Genomic DNA, 19,582 nt, shown 5'->3' with positions numbered 1-19,582 from the left:
TCCAGCATCTGTGTAATCATTTATCTGCAGTGAGTTTTACTGTAAATGTGATTACTTCCAAGAAGCAATTTTTCATGGCAGGGGTAAGCTTAGTACTTACAATATTTATTGTTTAGCTAGATGCATCATCTAAGCATCCAGGTTTCAAGCAAATATCTCAATCCTGCAAAGTGAACCCCACAGGCAGGTCCCCACTGATATCAACCAGGCTCCAAGCAGGGGGTAGACTCCTGAGTCGGCATGGACTCTGGTTGACTTCACTGAGACTGTACATGGGAACAGGATCTGTTTAACTTGCGTCTCTTTGCAGAATCAGGACTAAAAAGGGGAGACCTGGGACAGAGGGATTTAAAGTTTCATGTAACTGATGTGTGACCCTCAACTGTTTTGCAATTTGACTTTGGTTTGTACAAGCACCAAAAGTTCAGATTTTTATTTGAAGTTCATTTGAATTATCTGAATCTCCTGAGATTGCAGCTTTGGGCTTGAAATCTCATAAAAATAAACTCTGTCAGAGCTTTCTGTTACCTTCCATTTCCGAATAGCTATTATCTCTGCATTTAATGACTTTTGGTCCAACTGGTACCCAACAACTATAGTTAGAGGTTCAAAAATCTTTAAACTGGGAAACTGTAGAGTGGGGGAAAAAATTATCTAAATGCCTTTGAACCAGAAAAAAAGTTTAGTTCAGGTTCATCTTAGTTTTGATGAGGGCTCAAGAGGGTTCCTCACACGTCCCTAATCAGCATAAGTACTTCATTTAAATCAAATTGGGAAAATTTGACAGGTAATGCTTGTGTTATTCATGGTAATAAGGGAGAAGTGGCTGGATGCAGATTGTTAGAGGGTTTTCACAGGTCTCTTTGTCTTGATATATTTCGGTAATCTCAAAAATATTGGTTTACACACACAGAGCAATGATATTTTTGTCAAAGACAACAATATATCAACATTTTGAATCCCGTCTTCTCTCCATTCCTTTAAAGTTATCTGCATACTCAATAACTGTATTTTTAAGGCACATGTAGAAATCTGTCTTAATTTGTACAAACTACTCAGTTTGAAATGTTTCTGTGTTTAAAATTACGTGGGGAGTTTTACCTGCCTCATTCTTTTACCTGCCTGATTACAAATCACTTGAAGCTTCCAGTATAAAATCCTGACTTTATGATGACAGAATAATTAAGTGTTTATAAAAATCTGATCAAATGGAACATCAGAAGTTTGGGGCAGGTATTCTGTTATTAACCAGTGCTTAATGACAGCATTTCTTATCTTATAATTGTGACATGAAGAGGGAGCTGTAGCTCTTCTGAGACACAGTTCTGCCAGAACCAGCATATCCAGCCAAGCTTCCCGATTTCTTGTCTTCTTTTTCTCTGTCTCTCCCCTTCTCTCTTGTTCTCGCTCTCATTCACTTTCTCTCCCATTTTTTTGCCACTGTGCCAGATAAATTTAAATGTATCTGTTCAAGTGGAGATAATCCATGCAAATCAGAGGCACTGGCTCCCAGTGCTTGATTCACAAAGAGAACTCAGCTTCAGGAGGTCACTCATTCACAGCTGCTCCTCCCATAATATTTTTCCCCTCATTGCAGAACTGCTGCATGTATACAGTGACTGAAAGGACTCAATTTACTGCAACTGCAGCCTGGTTTTACTGACAACTTTCTTTAAAGGGGGACTTACCTTCCATCTGTCTTGTAAAGGTAGGAGCCTGATTCTTCTAAAGACATAATACCATCACTGTTTGCTCATTATTAGATGCCACTATAATGATGCATGTTCTTGTCATCAGTAGGTCCTAATATAATGCCAGGTGCCTGATGTTTTTGTTATTTATCTGTATAGGTGCAGTTGTTTAAGTGACTGTTATTCTAACATTTATTTAGCCAGCTATTTATCCTTTTTACAATGACAAGTAAGATTTTAACATAGAGGCTCTCTAGTCTACAAGTGCAACCTTCAATTAAGCTTTTTTCTTTTTCCTTTTAAAAAATGTTTTCCAATATCTGTTTAAGTCAATGCAGTGCAGTAGTCATCAAGTGAAAAGTCAATATTGTCAGGGGTTTCTGGCCTTGAACCTTCTTAGGGTGTTATCTTTGGAGCAGAACTAACTGTTGAAATGTTTTAAACATAAATAAAAAGGTCACCTTTTACTTTGCACTGTTGTATACAAGGAAACTGCAGGCCTTGTTGCAAATGGGCCTGTCAAATAATGTAGACCACAAGATAGACATATTTTTAATAGAATTGCCAGTAGTAACAGAAGTAATTAAATGTAACCATTATAGTTATAAGTGTGTTCATATCTATTTTTTGAAATGTTGAACATAAAATTCTTGGTTTTTTTAAAAAAAGAAAGTTAACTGGATCAAAACCAGTTTGGGGCATAATTCCTATAGACTGCAAAAAGCGGGGTGGGGAGGCAATTCAAGCGCTGTTTACTCAGTAAAGTTCTGACTTGAAGTGGGTATAACAAGAAATATGAAACTAGCACGTTTGAGAGCACACTGATTGTATGAAGGCAGACAGTAAGTCTGGCATCACTTCATGAACGTTTCTTTGGATTTGCTGGCAGAGTTTAGAGTTACATCTGAAATGTTGCTTTGACAGGACAATTTTAGATATATTCAAATACAATAAAATAATAGTTTTGAAGAGCAGCACAGTGCAGAAATTACAGCATTAGAATTCTTCTTCCTTAAATTTGTCCTTCAATAAAATTTGTCCTGTTTAGCAAAAAGAAAAGGAGTACTTGTGGCACCTTAGAGACTAACCAATTTATTTGAGCATAAGCTTTCGTGAGCTACAGCTCACTTCATCGTTTGTCAGCTGCAATTTGTAAATTATAATAATTAGTTTTGTATATATTATTCACATAGAAATGTTATCTAACTAACTTAGGAGTTAATAAAAACAACTGTAATTTTAAAAGTCTGTAACAGAATAGAGGTAAGAGGAAAATGTTGTAAAGCAGAATGGACAGAAAGAGGGGAAAGAAAAAAGTTTAAAACCATCAAAAACCTTCCCTAGTACCTTGAATAATACTGATGGTGTAAATCTTCAGTTTTAACATTATGGATTCAAATCTTTTAGTTAGCAGTCTTCAGGAAAATGTATTTGCTCTCCACATTAAGTATCCCAGTGCCCCAGAATGTCTATCTTTTCTCTTTGATATACAGTCTGCTTTTGAAAAAAATGCATTCTGATTTTTGTACAGTACAAACGAAAGGAGTACAGTACAAACGAAAGGAGCCTTGTCATTGTTAGCATAAAGAAGACATCTACACAAGTATTACTGTGCAGAGGGCAATCTTTCTTCCTCTGGCATTTGTTAGGTTACTGTACATAGAATTTAGCAGATAACTATCTTCTGCTTCTTGGCATTTTAGTTCCTATTGGTATGCAGGCTAGTCTGCTAGGATGGCAACTGACAAAGAAATACGTTTTATAGCAGCATGTAATAAAAGCCTTTCACAATGATGTAACAGAAATCTGACCTTTCTTTCTTATCCAGTAATTAGAATTGCTGTTAACTATTTTAAGTGCAAGGGGGTTCTTTTAAGTAAATTCAAGTTACCTAGGAAGAACCAGTATCTGTTTTTGAACAATGCCTTCACACATTACGAATTTTAGAATCATTTCCAGATAGAAAGAGAGTGAGAAATTTCTCCATTCTGCTTGCTGCACACACAGCACTTTTGATTTAGAGATGGAGGAAAGAGTCCAGTGCAAATTCATTCTTCTTGCCTACTCCAGGAGCAAGAGCATTTATAGAATATTTTTTGGTATTACAAAAAAATAAAATGGGGATGGGGAATTTTAGATAGGAAAAGTGAACTTCAGAAAAGACCTTAGGGATCTTTTTGAATGGAAATTCTGGCCAATATAAAGTTGGGAGATAAAGGAGATCCCTATGGAATTTGATAATCAATGAGATGAGATCAGATAAATCAATACTGGAAATATGAAAAGGAGGGGGCAAAAGGACCTTTAGGAGGAAAAGCTTTTTCTAAGTGAATAAAAAAATGTTGTAGCAAACAGTTATTTTCGGCTTCCTTTCCTTCAACCAAATGGCCAATGTTTCACAGGTATGAAAGTGTTCCTTAAGTGAGTCATCACCATCATTTCACTAAGTAATTTCAGAATGATTGGTATGATTCTCCTCTTAGGTACACCAGGTTTACAGGTTGAATTCATTGATACACTGAAATAAATGAAAGGAAAATCAGGCCCTGCATTTTATATAAGTCTCTGAATTTATTTGCTAACCTTTCAGGAAACTCTCTAAAGATCTAACCCATATGTTAAGCTTCAAGTTAGTTCATCCTGTGTAGTCTTCTAACCAAAATTATTAGGGCCCTTTACACCTGGTTTCTGTTTTCCACTGATGATGGTTTCTTCTTCATCATCTTTGAACTTGCCCTTGCTACGGTAACTCACTCAAACAACTCTTCAAGATAAGTTACCTTTTACTCCACTTTAATGTGCCTTGCAAGAGAATCTATAGGATGTGGTAAACCTTGTAGCTGTATATAATGCAGTGTACTTGCTCCCATCAGGCTCTTTTCTGCAGGTTTTACAGAGGATAGTTAAAAAGATAAATTATCATCTTAAAAGGATATAATAGAGATGGTTAATAAGTTCCATTCAACTTATTAATTGTTCATTGAGGCCCAAGTTGCTTTCAGCTTTAACCAAGTCTAGTACCTTACAAATATATATATAGAGAGAGAGAGTCTTTTAGCAATGAAGGGAACATATGATAGATCATGTAAGAAAATGTACAGCAATATAGGTTAGTAGGAAAGAAAACCTAAGTGGCTACAAGTTTATCAAGTAGTGAGATGTCATTGGTGACTTGCTACGGCAGCAGAAAAAGAATATGTGTTCCCCAGTGTGTCTCATCAGCTTACGTATTTGATTATATCATGCTCTCATTTTGCAATACCTGTCATAGCCTTGTACTCCAGAATACATTGCTGAAATATCATGCTGGAAATTTAGGCCTTTTATCTGAATGAATGCTGAATATGATTTCTATTGCAGAAAAAGCTTACTTATACGTCAAGGGGTTAAGAGCTGAATCAGGTCTGTAATTGACTGTCTTGTCTACTTTGAAGGTCTTCTCCATTTAAAAAAAAAAATCCTAAAGAACAAGATTGACATCCCTTTGCATTTTGGAATTTTTCAGCAGGTAAAGTGCTTGGTAATGACTCAAATTAACCTGAGGCTTTATCTGTCTTTCTTTCCTTGAAACTTCATTGAAGTTTTAGTAATAGTTAACATTTTTATGCAAACAACTGTTCTCATCAGAACACAGCATTCTGATGTCATATGCTTTTCTTTGTAATCTCCAGAGGGGTTTCAAAGTGGGCCCTTTTTTTCCCTATATGTCTCTGTTTTGGGGAGTCTAAATGAAAATGTCCTCAGTTGAAATGAACCAACAGAGGGTTCAGATAAAGGAAAATAAATGGAGTGGAAATGCATCTTTAAATGATTAGCCTGTGAAACTTTGAACATGGTTATCTGACGTTTTGTCAAAGAGTGTTATCTCTAAAGAAGAATCGAGCAAGGGAGCAGGTCCATACAGAAAAGCAATTGTTGCTTTACTTCTCTCTGTTTATTTGAGTTAGCTTGAACTGTCTCCCACTTTCTTTTCCTCCCAGTGTGCAAAGTTTAAGTATTACAAAAGCAGCCAGTAGGAATCTGATTCAAAAGCTATGCTCATTTGACCTTTGGACACAAAATATCTCACATAAACAACAATCAAACAGCCTTAACACATAATCAAGTGCAAGAAATATGCAGAACATGGGTGACGAGCAATTCAACAGTTTTAGAGTAGGGATAAAAAGAACAGATGAGACCACTTTGTTAGATCAGTTTTTTCTTTCCCTGATCCTCGTCAACGTATCAGACTCTGTGGATTTGCCCGGCATACAGTACTCAGTACATGAGGCTAAAGCCACACAGCCAAATGCTTCACTGATTTACACCAGTGGGATTGAAACAGGTCTAAATCAGCTAAGAGACTGTATTTTAAAAGTATAGTTTATTTTTTTCATTCTTGAGAAATGTGAGTGTTAAACAAGTGTATAGTTAGCACATAATTATAAATTCATTTAAATTCTGTATGACACTGCCAAGTATTTTGCAAGAAGATTGCATTTGTTACATATCCATTTAATTTCCATCACTCTGTTAATGTTGCAACATTAAAAAATCTCTTAGATTGTTTCAGAAATATGCATTGGTGTGAATCAATTCTCAAAAGTGGACCCTTCAGTAACCAGCTGTTATTTCAACTTCTTCTCTTTGCTGCCAGGGTAATATAACTGTATGAGGATAGAAAAACCAGAATGCACCCAGTTTTCAGGTTCTGTTTGTGGAGAAATTCACTACTCTCAATATTGTATGTGGTGTTATAGGCATGCCGGTTCCAGGATATTAGACAGACAAGGTAGATGAGGTAATATCTTTTATTGGACAAACTTTTGTTGGTGAGACAGACAAGTTTGCTCTCATTCTCTCTCTGTCTTGTAAGCTTGTCTGTCTCACCAACAGAAGCTGGTCCAATAAAAGATATTACCTCACCCCTTGTCTCTCTACTACCCTAAATAAACTAATAGACCCAAAACTCGGACATTTGACTCACCTTTCTACAGGAGCCTGTGGTTCAAAAGCTGTATGCTTTAGCTAAGAGGACTACAACCAAAGGAGTAAATGCTTACTAAAGGGAATACAACCACTAACTAACCTATGCAATTTCTGTTCCCTGACCTTTGCACTGTGCTGTGTTCTGTGAGTCAGTGAAGTCAATAATAACAATGTAATGTTAACTGTGACACTGTGACCTACAATAAAAAGTATAGGAGAGAAAGAAAGAAAAATTTCAGAATTAGACCTAATGTTCCTGGAATTATTTTATGCTCAGTATTCTTCTTCTGAGGCAAGGTAACATCCTCAAAGGATTTAGGGCATTCCTAGAAGAAAGATAGCAGATGAGATCATTTTTATTAAAACTTTCTTGTTCTCACAGAGCCCATTCTTGGTTCCTGCTGAAAAAGCTAGTTGAGGAAACAAGTTGTTTGTGAGGAAGGTTCCACAGATGTCAGATGTGTGAGTGGAATCATTCCTCATTTCCCTCATGCTACAGGACTGCTCTGCAGCCAGTTTTTCAACCACTGGGCTTCAGTAGCTTCTGCACTCTTCTCCAAGGGGTTTGCACAGCCTGGCTGTGTCAGTCCTAGATCAACCAGGTATTAACCTACATCTTTCTGGCCTTTCCCTGCCTTTCTGTATCCTGTCCCAAAACTCTCTACACTATAGCATACAGATGGCTTGATATCTCTGCACAAGCTTCTAATGTCTTGTCCCCAGCCATGCGTAGCATAGCCACATTAGTTTCATTGCCTAAGCAGGCCTCAAGCAATTATAGGACCAGTAAGAAACACACATTCTTTGTACTTTGGGACAAATCCTACAAACCTTACTTTTTTTGACTAAAAAAACATTTAAGGAATTGGCCCTTAGGAATCAAGACCAAAGTTTACAAACGTGGACACTGATCAGGGATGCCTTCTTTCATTTTGGAGCTCATTTTGAGAACAGATTAACAGAACTGCTGAGTACTCACAACTGCAGTCAAAGTCAATGTTAGTCACACGTGCTTATCACCTCAGAAAACCAGGCCCATGGTACTTCACTCAAGTTGGGCTCCCAAGATCTGTGGCCATCTTTAAATATTTGACTATAAATGTCTAAATCAGAAATGTATCATAAACTTGTGATGTCGTTGTTAGGTGCCTAGTTCCTGTTGTGGGTAAGGCAGGGGACTAGACACAGACAGACACATACATGCATACACACAGAGGATGCCATTGAGATAGTATAATGGGAAAGTGAAAGGCATTACCCAGATACTGGTTGCATGTATAGGACACATTTTACAGTTCTGCACATTTGGTTTTAATTTCTTTTGAAATTATGCTAATAGATTCTGATAGACTCAATCTGGCATTGATTTTCTTGGGATTTACTCTTTGTTGTTTAGTTTATATGTTCTCCCCAACATTCCTCTCTCCCTTCCCAGCCCCCATGCACTCCCCAAAAGATCCATCTTATGTCTTACATAAAACCTGTTTAATTTCCAATGAAAGATTATAGTAAGTGTGCTTTTAATGTAATTATGTCAGTCGTGGATGATAACATGTATTAGGCAGTGCAAACTACTGATTATCTGTCAGGATAAATCTGTTTATTTCAGAAATAGTAGTTTGACAACCCCCTCTTGTTAATCGTGAAAGTACATGCTAATGCCAGGTACTGTTTGATAGAATTCTGTCAGAGGAATGTGTTCACTAGACTTGTGCTTTGACATTCTTTACTCCTAGTTTTGCAAATTTTCTGCATATTCTTTACAAAAATGGATTCCAATGTTTGAGCAGAGCAGCTGATGTACAATTTCATTTCAGAGCTCGTCACAGGAAAGAATGACTTGTGAAAAGAGAGAATGGATTATAGGCTTATGCTGCAGTTCAGAATGTGCCCATGGCTGGGGTCATCTCTAGTAATGTCAATGCAGCCCATTTGTATTAACCTGGGGGGAAAAGAAGAAAGTGCGAGGAAAGGGGGGGAAAGTTAGATAAGTAATTTTTTTTTCAAAATCACTCTTTTTTTGGTAACGACAGCAGTTTCTAAATATGTTATGGATGAAAAAGAATATCGCCTGATGATGTGCATGGCATTCCATTTTGAGACAAAGGGCAGCATGAACCAAACATAGACAGCACTTAGAATGTTGTGAATTTGACTCAGCTTTTCTGTTGCAGGGAATGAATTTTATGTATTGGAAGTGAAAAAACAATGGAATATGGAAGCATAGTTTGCCAAAGCTTGCAAGAGGTATTTTGTCTGACTTTACTGCATTTTGATCATTTCATGAATGTCATAAAATGCTGAAAAGCAGAATAAAAATTGATATTTATAGTGACGTTTCGGGATTTTTAAATAGAAGCTCTGAAAATCTAAACAGACTTCACGCTCTCTGCAGCTGTTCCTCAAAACCCATTCTTGTTCTGGGGTTCGGTTTTGTTTTGTTTTTTTGTTTATTCTCCCCCTCATACACACATACCCTCAATTGGCCCTCATGTAAACATCTCTATCTTTCTCCCCAGAAGATTATGCATATCTTCATCTTATTTCAGAATTTACATGTATACTTTGCATATTTTTGCATCAGTGTGTCTGTTTTAAATTAGATAAAGGTTACTGCCATTCATAATCAAGAAGAAGGTGTATTAAAGGTCAGGATTCAATAAAAAAACTGATTAGATGTAGAGGTTTGTTCATATGATTCGGTATATCATTGGATAAGTAGAAATCATGAGTCAACAAATTAACCTCAGTATAATGGGCTACTTGCTTCATTAGGATCAGAAATGAGATTCACATATTTTTTCCAATAAACTACTTGTTTGTCTCCGTGTAATAAGAGGAGATACTTGTGTTGTTGGTTCTTAAGCACGGAGTATTTTTATAATTTAATTTGGTTAAAATGTGACATGAATGACAATTATTATGTTAAAAACAGAAATAAGGTATAGTGACTCCAAATATATTTTGAATTAATATGGATATCAATTATATGAATATAATTTGCTACAAAAATAGGTTATAATTCTAAATATGCTTTCCTGTCTTTGTACATAGGTTTTAGCTTGAGCACATTAGGAAAAATTCAGTGGGTAATTTAGTTAAGTGCAGACATCAGGGGGATGTTTAGACTAGCAAGTGAGGATGGACTAAGAGGAAAAATGGACTTGTGGTTAAGGCATCCTTGGTTCAAATTTTGGTTCTGTCACAAACTTGTTTGGGCAAGCCACTTAATCTCTCTCTGACTGAGTCTTGATCTGCAAAATAAGGAAAGACAATAATACTCCCTTTCTCACAGGGGAGTTGATGTTTAATGTTTCTGAGGTGCTGAGATGCTATAATATTGAAGACTGGCAAGTAGATCAAACTGGTGTTAGGAAACAGCGCCACTTTACCATACACTAAACTAAGGAAGGACAGATACTTCTATGTAATTTCATAAGACCACATTCCCTATTTTAGAAATGTGTCAATTAATTGGATTGGACAGACTTAGTGCCCTCTTTCCTCACCCCAGTGTAAGCTTTGCTTCTTTACTGTGAACTTTTGCCACTGTTTCAACTTACAACACAGCAAAAAATCAATTTGAAAAACAACATTACAATTAAAACAGTTATACATGTCAAACATTTCAGACATTGTGTAATTCTTTAAGCTTTCTTCACGTCTGTGGAGAATAACTATCAGGTTACTACTTGTACTATTTTTTCGTGGGTATGGTTGACTATAAAACCCTAAGTATGAAGGAAAATTAGACGTGCCTGTTAGCAGTCTAAACTTACACCCTCTGGTTTTCGAATACTATGTAGGTAAGCTTTCCTCTATAAATATACTGGGGGTTGCTCATGATTAAAGCTAGAAGATCACAACTTATGCTAACTGTTGTCTGTTGTTCACACACCTTATTCTCTCCCTGGTTTTAATGGGAAGTCAGAAATTTGCATTGACCCACTGTGAAAGTTTCTTAGGATATCCTTGGAGTTTCTGATGTTTTAGTCAGCTTGAGGGTTGATTAAGACTTTTATTCTTCCAAGGTCAATTGTGTTCTATTCAGTTCAATTTGGTTGTAAAGTGTACTCAGACTTTTGGATGTGACCTCGTGTAATGAGTTTACACCTAGATATTAAAATATTGTGGCATTTCTTGTAATGATAGAGTCTGGCTCAGTGTCACTTATCAGATTTTTCCCTTCCCCTTTGTTCTGAAGTGTATTGCGCACCAGTAGTTGCCTTAGCACCCCATAAGTGGCAGGATCTCAGTTGCAAGTGAAGGAAAGTAATGCCTGTGGGCAAGCCCCTGAAGTGCACTGGAGCTGGAAGTAGTAAGCTATAGGACCTGAGTGGAAGTAGCCTGAGATACTTTTTCTGTGCAGAGCAGACACCAGCAGAATGGCTCAGTGGGCTATGTGGGAGCATGGCCAGAGATGGTCCTTCTTGCAGTATGGAAAGTTGCAGGATGCATCATCCCTCAATACCGCTCTCCCACCTGCCGTACCTCATGAAGGAGAGCCTTGGCTAACTCTTTTAGAATCATGGAACTCCATCAGATCTACTGCCCAGGTTCTCTGGTAACATTCCAAGGAGCACTACCTCTGAATTTCAGGTATCTCCTGTATTGGTGAGCCGACAGTGAGGCTACCTGCACACTCTCTTCCAACAACATAACCAAAAAGCCACATTTGGCTCTGTATTCTTATAGGAGAAAATCCCATATTCTCGACTGCAGCTGTGGAGATCCCACAGGAAGGGAACCATTGCATTTTTGCTGTGCGGAGGAAAGGAAGGGCTGAACTATTCTATTCTATTTAAGCTGCATTCAAATACTGTGGTGATGAATGTGGTATAAGATCCTGAATAGAACAGAATAGAATTTTAGGAGGTCTTGAAGAGGATGTGCATCCCCTTTATCAAACCAACTTTCTAAGCACTTCCTGTGCAGCTGAGGGCACAGCATGGTGGCCTAGAAGAGGGTGGAACTGGAGGATCTGCCTCTCTGCAGATTCTTTTCTCCTCCCCTGTAGCCGAGGCGGTATGTAAAGAACTGTACAGACTACTTCAGCAGTTTGACTAGAGTAGCCTTCATTCAGCAGACATTCCATGGTCTGGAGGATGGAGTCTTCCTCTTCTCCCTGAAGCACATCATATAACCTCTCAATGGTCACCTATCACTGTGGTGCCCACTTCACCTTATCGGCACTGGGTACAAGATAGTGGGCTTGGGATTTGGTTTGGAATCTTTGAGAACAGAAGGTGATGGGAGTCATGAACCTCCAAGTTCTACTCCGGGCTGGGCCGCTGACTTGTTATGTTCCTTCCATAAAGTCACTTAAGCCTAGGGTGACCAGATAGCAAGTGTGAAAAAACGGGACAGGGGGTGGGAGGTAATAGGCACCTATATAAGAAAAAGTCCCCAAAAACAGGACTGTCCCTTTAAAAACAGGACATCTGGTCACCCTACTTAAGCCAAAATTTTCAAATCTAAAGATGTGTACCTAAATCCAGGCTTAAACACCCAGACACCTGTTTTTAATATGTGATGCTGAGTACCCACAACTTCAACTGACTTCAAAGGGAGCTGTGAGCATTCAGAAGTCCAAATCTATGAAAATCACTGATTTCTTTAGGTGCCTAATTTAGGCACCCAGATTTAAAAATTTTGCCTGTTGTTGTTTATATTATTATTTGTATTAGCACAGCACCAAAGAGCCTTAGTTGTGAACCAGGACCCGACTGTGCTAGGTGCTTTACCTTTATTTCTTTTTCTCATTTTTCTTATATGTAAAACCTAGAATACTTACCTACCTCAGAGGGATATTGTGAGGATTCATTGTTTAATATTTGTATAGTGGGTTGGAAAATAAATGCTGTATAAATGTTAAGTATCATTATTCATGGTAGAAGGTAAAATATTATTTATTCATATTTGAAAATAGATTGCATTAATTTGTAGTATACCCTTAAGTCCAAGCATTCGTATTGTCTGCAAAACACATACAAAATAAGGGCCACGTGCATAATTTGCAAATAAAATACATACACAAAACCTGTAGTAATTTAAACAATAATCCAGAGCAACAATATCTACAGCTTTTTAAACAACTCACAAATGCACACTCCCAGACAAAGAGAGAGAAATGAACTAGTAAGATGTACATGTAATAAAAACCACCTGTTATAATCTTTTACTCTTATCACCTTTTGTTCTTCCCATACCCCTCTCCTTGATTAATTGTGATCCATTGCTGACTTATAGTGGGATCCCAGTAGCAGGGGCCTATCTTTTATTTGTCTGTAAAACTCTGGTCCTACTCCCAATAGAATCAATAGCTAGATCTTATATATATATATATATATATATATACCCTCTGATGGAACAATTGTCCATCAGAGAATGCAGTTCCATTGTAATTGAAACGCTTTGCAAAAGCATGTGTCGATTGCATGAACATTTCATTCTGAAGAAAAATCAGAGGGGAAAAAGTTCCAAAAATGTCCTGTTTTGACATTTTTTGGAACAAAACATTTTGTTTTTTGACTTTTAGTTTTGAAATGTTTGTATTTTTATTAGCTATTATAATATAATATAAAAAAATTAAAAGTCAACATCAAAACAAAACATTTCTATTTTTGTCTAAACAAAATGTTCTAATAGATCTAAAACAAATATATTTTCTTTCACAGAGAATTTTCAGTATGAAGCCATACTTCAAAATCTTGAAATCCTTTGTTCCAAGTTGGAACAAAACCTTAAAATTTCTACACATTGACTTCAGTGATGCAGCACAGTGGCTGAAGCACAGTATAAACAATACTGATAATCTGCCTGTTTTATATGTCTAGATGCAACATATGAGTACACACTCATTCAAGTCTGACTCTGAGATTCATCTGTGATAGAGAAACTTCCTATTGAAAATCAAAGTATGTTTTCTATATATTTCAGTTTTTAGTAATTTTTGGCCTAACAACTGTCATTTAGAAACAGGTATTTCATGGTGCTATCACATTAGATTGTGATTTTAATACATCTAGAGTTATTTAATAAGGCAGCATGTTAAGACTAGGACACTGACTAATAAGTTTGTTCAAGCAGACTTTCATTTGGGCATCAGGAATAAGTGCTCTGTCTGTTTGATCAATTTCTGTACTAAACACAGATGTTGTTATTTGTCAAATACTAACTGTTTTAATGGACCATTCTTCATGATCTTTAACAACTATAAATTGATTTGTGGGATTCAGATGTCACAGCACAATCCAGATATGTTCCAAGAATCCAAGTTTAAGCAAACTACAGTACAAAAGAAATAAATGTTTTAATTTACTCTGGGGACAAAGTATATTAAGCAAAATAATCAGGATTTCACAACAAGCACTGAGTCAAGGATATTATTTTTCTGCAAAGCAGATAATATAATAATCAATCTAGACAGCTACTGTATGTCTTCCAATAGTTACCACTTTAATGAAGGTAAGCTCTAAGAATTCTATTTAGACTTTAAGACCTTTACATCTTGAACCATCAAAAATAATCAAACGTTTTAAATCTGCTTTATTGATTTCTTATTTGTAAACCACAAACTCTCAAGATAGGTTAATTTTCACATTTACCATTTATAATTATTTTCTGTTATCGCCTTGTTTTAAAAGAGAGAGAGCATTCAGGCTCTCTTGCCCAAACTATCCATTTTTTGCCATTTAACACAAATAAAGAAGAAATAAGTTGTCTTTTCTAAGAGATTTAACACAAACGTATAGGTCCTTGGAGTACAAAGGAATGTGCAAGCTTCCTTTATCTTGTAGTCTCATTAACAAATCAATCTTTTATGCATTTCATACATAATGCTCCATGTGATTATAAAACCCAGCCCACATAGATTAATGAAGTTTGCCCCAACCTGAAAAGGGAGACACATGCTATTGAGAAAAATGACCCAGCTCCCAAATCTTCCATGAGAACTGTGAAAGCCATTCTTTTGGGAAATGTTCAAAGAGAGACCAAATGTGATAATAAAAGTTCTCAATGCTAGCAGGTTTGCCCTAGAATAGTACTTTGGAAATGTGAGGTGCAACAGAAAGGCAATCTGCCAGATACTGATTAAATTTCAGTCACCTATCCAAAGCAGTCCCTAGTTGCTTATAAAATACTCCATATAATTACAATAACTACAGTTTTAAAGCAATTTACACATTGGCCTTTATCGTTGGTCTCTCTTTGTAGGTGATTTCTACTTTAAAATCAATATTCTTAAAATAAATGTTAACAAGATGTATTAAATTTTAGTCACATGGACCATTTTTAAAGTCAATATCAAATATCTTCCCAGGAACTCCTCTTGGCATTTGCGGGAGCTTAGCTGTAATCAAATGTCATACCGTCTATATACTAAGCCATCATTGTTTGGTTACTTCAGTGTGGTATGTCACTTAACCACATTGAAAACTGTTATGGAGTTAGAAGTGGATACTAAATAAAACCGCAAAACATAACCAGGATGAAGTAACAGTAAGGGCTAAATTCTGTCCTTTGTAAATTACCCAGGTGCAAATGCCAGATCAATGCAAAATTCTGTGCCATTTAAGCTGTGTGGTTAGCTTCCTATCCATTCTGTAAAGCAGATAGCAGAAGAGGCATTAGGAGAGCTGTGGGAGGCACACTGGCAGATCAGTACTGTGATATCCAATGTTATGCCAGTATAACTGCATGGGAGTAAATAATGGAGTTACACTGGTATAAAACTGAACTCCATTGGTTACTCCATTGGACTTGTACTGGCATACAGCTGGAGTAATGCTCCAGTGAATCATGTCCTTCATAGTCCGTAAATCTGGTCCCAGTAGAATTACATTGATATAAACTGGAGTAACACAGTAGTGAATCAGGCACTATGTGCTGGCAATAGCAGGTGTGAGGCTACAGGTAGCTTTAAACATGTTTTGTTTTGATTAGTTAGTTCAAGGTGTCTCTTCTGGCTGCTAAGCACAGAAAACCTCTTTAGTTAGGCTACATCTTGTTGTTACCAAGATTATTATACTAACTGGGGCAAATATTATTTGAAGCACATTTGTGTTTGTGTAGGAAAACTAGGGTCAGTAGAGATCATCCAAAAGGTTGTTCCACAAAGGATTATCTTGGATGATATTTTTGAAAACTGTCACATATTGCAAAAAGGGCAAAGCACTTGTAACTCTTGTGATTGATCCTCTGTCAAGTCATGATTGCTGTCACCAACAGGTTATATTCCTGAAACAAAGCAGTAGGAACAGCACCATTTCCAGTTAGTCAAACTTGTTAGTCTTCCAGCACTATTTTCTTCTGATCTCTTTCCATGCTTTTTTCTCTCAAATTATAAGATATTCACTTACAATTGAAAAGAAAAACAGACAAGATGTGTACATAACGAAGCACATCTCTATAGCTTACTGTCACAGCTAGAGCTTCACGAATAACAGATTTTTCTGAAAAATTCTGAAAAACCGGAAAACAATCATTTTGGGTCAATCCAAAAATTAATTTTGAAAAAATTTGGGCTAGATCAAAAAGTTAAAATTATTCATTTCAAGTTAAATGAAAAGTTTTGTTTGACCCAAAACAAAATGTTTTGTCTCAATTTTGAGCATTTATTAATATTTTATATTGTAATAATTTATATTTTAATATTTAAATATTTTATATTTTAAAATTACAGAAATTTCAAAACAAAAAAACCATTTCAAATATAAAAATCAAAACATTTCATTTTGAAAATTTTCATTTTAATTTTTTAGGATTTTTTTTAGATTTGGTTGTGTTTTTTACCAAAATAATTCAGCAAATCAATATCAATTCACTAAATATTTTGGTGTCACTGAATCTGCATTTTTAGCTTAAAACAGTTTCAGCTGAAAAATTTCACCCAACTCAAGTCATAACCTTACATGATCTCCCCAGCTGTTTGTGGTTCCTTGCTGTGATCTGTGTAGTTTTGTGTCTGGTCCTGCAAACATTACCAAGTGCTGTGGAATTGACTACTCATGGCAGTAATCATTACAGTTGGTACTGAGAGTTTTCACAATTGGGACTTTAGGCCCCACCCAGCAAAGCACTAAAGTATATGCTTAACTTTAGCCATGAATTCAATGGAACTACTCACATGCTCAAAGTCAAATTCATGCTTTAGTATTTTGTTATGTCAGTCTGTGATTTGGTGCACAAGCACCTCACTAGAAAGGAGCATGAGTTCCTGTGGGTTCAATTAGCCCTCCCCTGCCTCATCACGTGCATTAGATATCAGGTGTAGACTGGGCAATTAAAAGGAGAAGGCCTAGCTCAGCTGGTAGATAGATGAACCTCCTGGTGGGGGAGACCAACCAAAGGAATGGTTGTTTGAAAAGAGGCCCTGAGTGGAAAGGAAGGGTCCTGCTGAAAACTTATTGGATGACTCTATTTTGAGTTTTTGGTTTTCTCTTAATTTTGGACTTTAATACCCTGGATGGGGTGAGACTCAAGCATGTCTTAGTCAGAGGACTAAAGCACCACTGCATTGGACCCCAGGATAACTGGCGAAAGACTGTCAAAGACTCAACTGACTAGTGAATAGTAGGTCATGTGGCCACAAGGATGCATCATGGAAGCAAGCCCTGTCATGGGGTCTTACATGTTAAAGTCCCAATGAAAGAGTCTCTTTTCAAATTGTCTCTGAGGTGCTATGCATACTCATCATGCTATCTAAATAATAAATAGAAATACTAAATCTGTGGCACATGAACCAATCTAATAGGTATGTTAGAACCAAAAAGCAGATGTGTAGCTTTCTTTTCACTTAATCTTAGGCATGCTATAAAATTCTGCCATGGTGTCTCTCAAAGAAAAGACAACACATTGTGCAATGTAAGACAGTTAAACACAATCCAGCTGTTCAGTAGAAAACATATCCCTCCCTAAATGTACATGTATGGAGAAAAGTAGAAAAAATAAAAAAGTATTCCTTCATAGCCTTTGCTGAATGCACAAAACCTGTCTAACAATATAAGAGTCTCAACTGTCCACATGAATCATAAAAAATAACAAAATAAGACCTGCATCTGTTAATAGATTAGCATACATGATCAGTGTGGCCATGTATGCTATCTATTAACATATATAAGTCCAATCGATCTGTGTCATCCCACAGCAAAAGTTTCAGTTCACTAGAGGAAAAAATTACCATGTCTAGGAACTAAATTCTGTAACTCCAGTAGGGAGAACTGGAGAGACCACAACAAAATAGCAGCCTAGTAAATTGTACTCAACCTTGGTACATTCAAGTGAAGTTCCAAATCACATATTTTATAATCAATGATTTTTATCCTGCTTGGGTGGAAAAAACAACTTAGTGCTACATTCTTCTTTCCAATCAACACAACAGATTTCTTAGCCATTCTCAGATAAGGGTGGAACTTTGACTTTTATGTTGTCTTCCTTGCCCCCTCCATTTCATACCTATTAGCCCCAGAAATAAATGTCATCAATAACATATGAAATCACTGACAAGATAAGCAACTGATTAGTTGATCAGTGTTTCCTCTTTTTTTCTAATATATATATTTTCCAACAATAATGATTAGATTTATAGAAATATAATCATTTCCTTTACTAAAATAAAATTATGTTTGACATTAACAAAAGGTCAGGTGTCATGCTGTAAACCACAATGAGTATTGCCTTTAAGGAATATTGAATTAAGAGGTACATATATTTGACAAAGTATAGAATTCAAATAGCTGCCATGTGAGCAGTGCCCTTTTACATGCCATAGATTTATTGACATTTGCTAACTATAAAAACTTAAAACAGTTTGCATTTAATGAGTACTATCAATTTTAAAACTAATAACACCTCATGTAAGAATAGTAAATTTTCAACTAAAGGCTCTGATTTTGCACACACAAATTAGACATCCAAATGTTAATTTGTGCACCCATATGCCAGTGTTGTCCATGTAAACAAGTGTGTGCTCACTTTTGTAGGCACAATTACTTGCACAAATGTGCACATGAAGAATCACAAGCGATCAATTCTCTGCATACAGTAAGTAAATATGCAAGGAGATTTTTTAAAAAAAAATTGATACACTTGAGGTAGTCTTTCATTATTGTAGACATAATAGCCTCTCCTAAATATTTATTATCCACATCACAAATTCATCATACAGTTCAGAATGACTGTCTCTCCTTGACAGGAGTATCAGATGTGGCACAGGTCGAAATCATTGGCCTTGTCTTTACGGCCAAAAAAGGTGCAATATTTTTTATTCAATGTAGCTAATATATATGAGCTATCCTGAGGTAAAACAGTGAAGACATTATACCCTTCCCAGGGTTGATCTCATCTAATTTATTTAGTGATAAAATTAAAGTGACATGTATTTTCCTCAGGAGAGCTCACATGTAAGTTACCCTGAGCTAAAAAGCACACCTTTTTTAGCCACCTAAACAAGACTATTGTTGGAGTTATGCCAGAGCTTGACAGGACAAAGCTAGTATATCTTATTCTCCCTCTCTGCATCCCACCTATGCTAACATGTAGAAATGGTGGGACCACAAGCCTGCTCCCATCTCTTCCAGTCCCCTTTAAAGTCCTAAGGCCAGTGCTTCTAACCTCATGGAGTCTCTCTGACCTGTGGCCTTTTCCCTCTCAAATTGACACTCTCAAATCCTTAGCCACTGATCTCCTTTCTCAGAGATGTGAATTTTATTTACAAAGAACCAGTTACCATTAACTAGTTAACAAACCTGAAGAAGAGCTCTGTGCAGCTCAAAAGCTTGTCTCTTCCACCAACTGAAGTTCTGAAGTTGATCTATTAAAAGATATTACCTCACCCACTTTATCTCTCTAGTTAACATTAAATTAAGAACAATAGTCTATAATGTATTTTTTCCTGTAAAACAAAGTAAAAGAGCAGA

The 19,582-nt window shown here is 36.4% G+C and overlaps 1 long non-coding RNA gene across 2 annotated transcripts in view; it reads left to right on the top strand.

Moving 5' to 3' along the window:
* The first annotated feature begins 1,455 nt into the window (after positions 1 to 1,455).
* Positions 1,456 to 19,582, top strand: part of LOC140916573 (uncharacterized) — a 207,791-nt gene continuing 189,664 nt past the window's right edge. For both annotated transcript variants that reach the window (XR_012160553.1, XR_012160551.1), the window contains exon 1: positions 1,456 to 1,708. This is a non-coding gene — a long non-coding RNA (uncharacterized LOC140916573). The remainder of the gene's footprint in view (positions 1,709 to 19,582) is intronic.

This window comes from Lepidochelys kempii, chromosome 8 (assembly GCF_965140285.1).
Source record: "Lepidochelys kempii isolate rLepKem1 chromosome 8, rLepKem1.hap1, whole genome shotgun sequence".
Taxonomy (NCBI): Eukaryota; Metazoa; Chordata; order Testudines; family Cheloniidae; genus Lepidochelys; species Lepidochelys kempii.
Note: the sequence above shows the minus strand (reverse complement) of the source record. Positions and strands in the feature narration are given on the sequence as shown.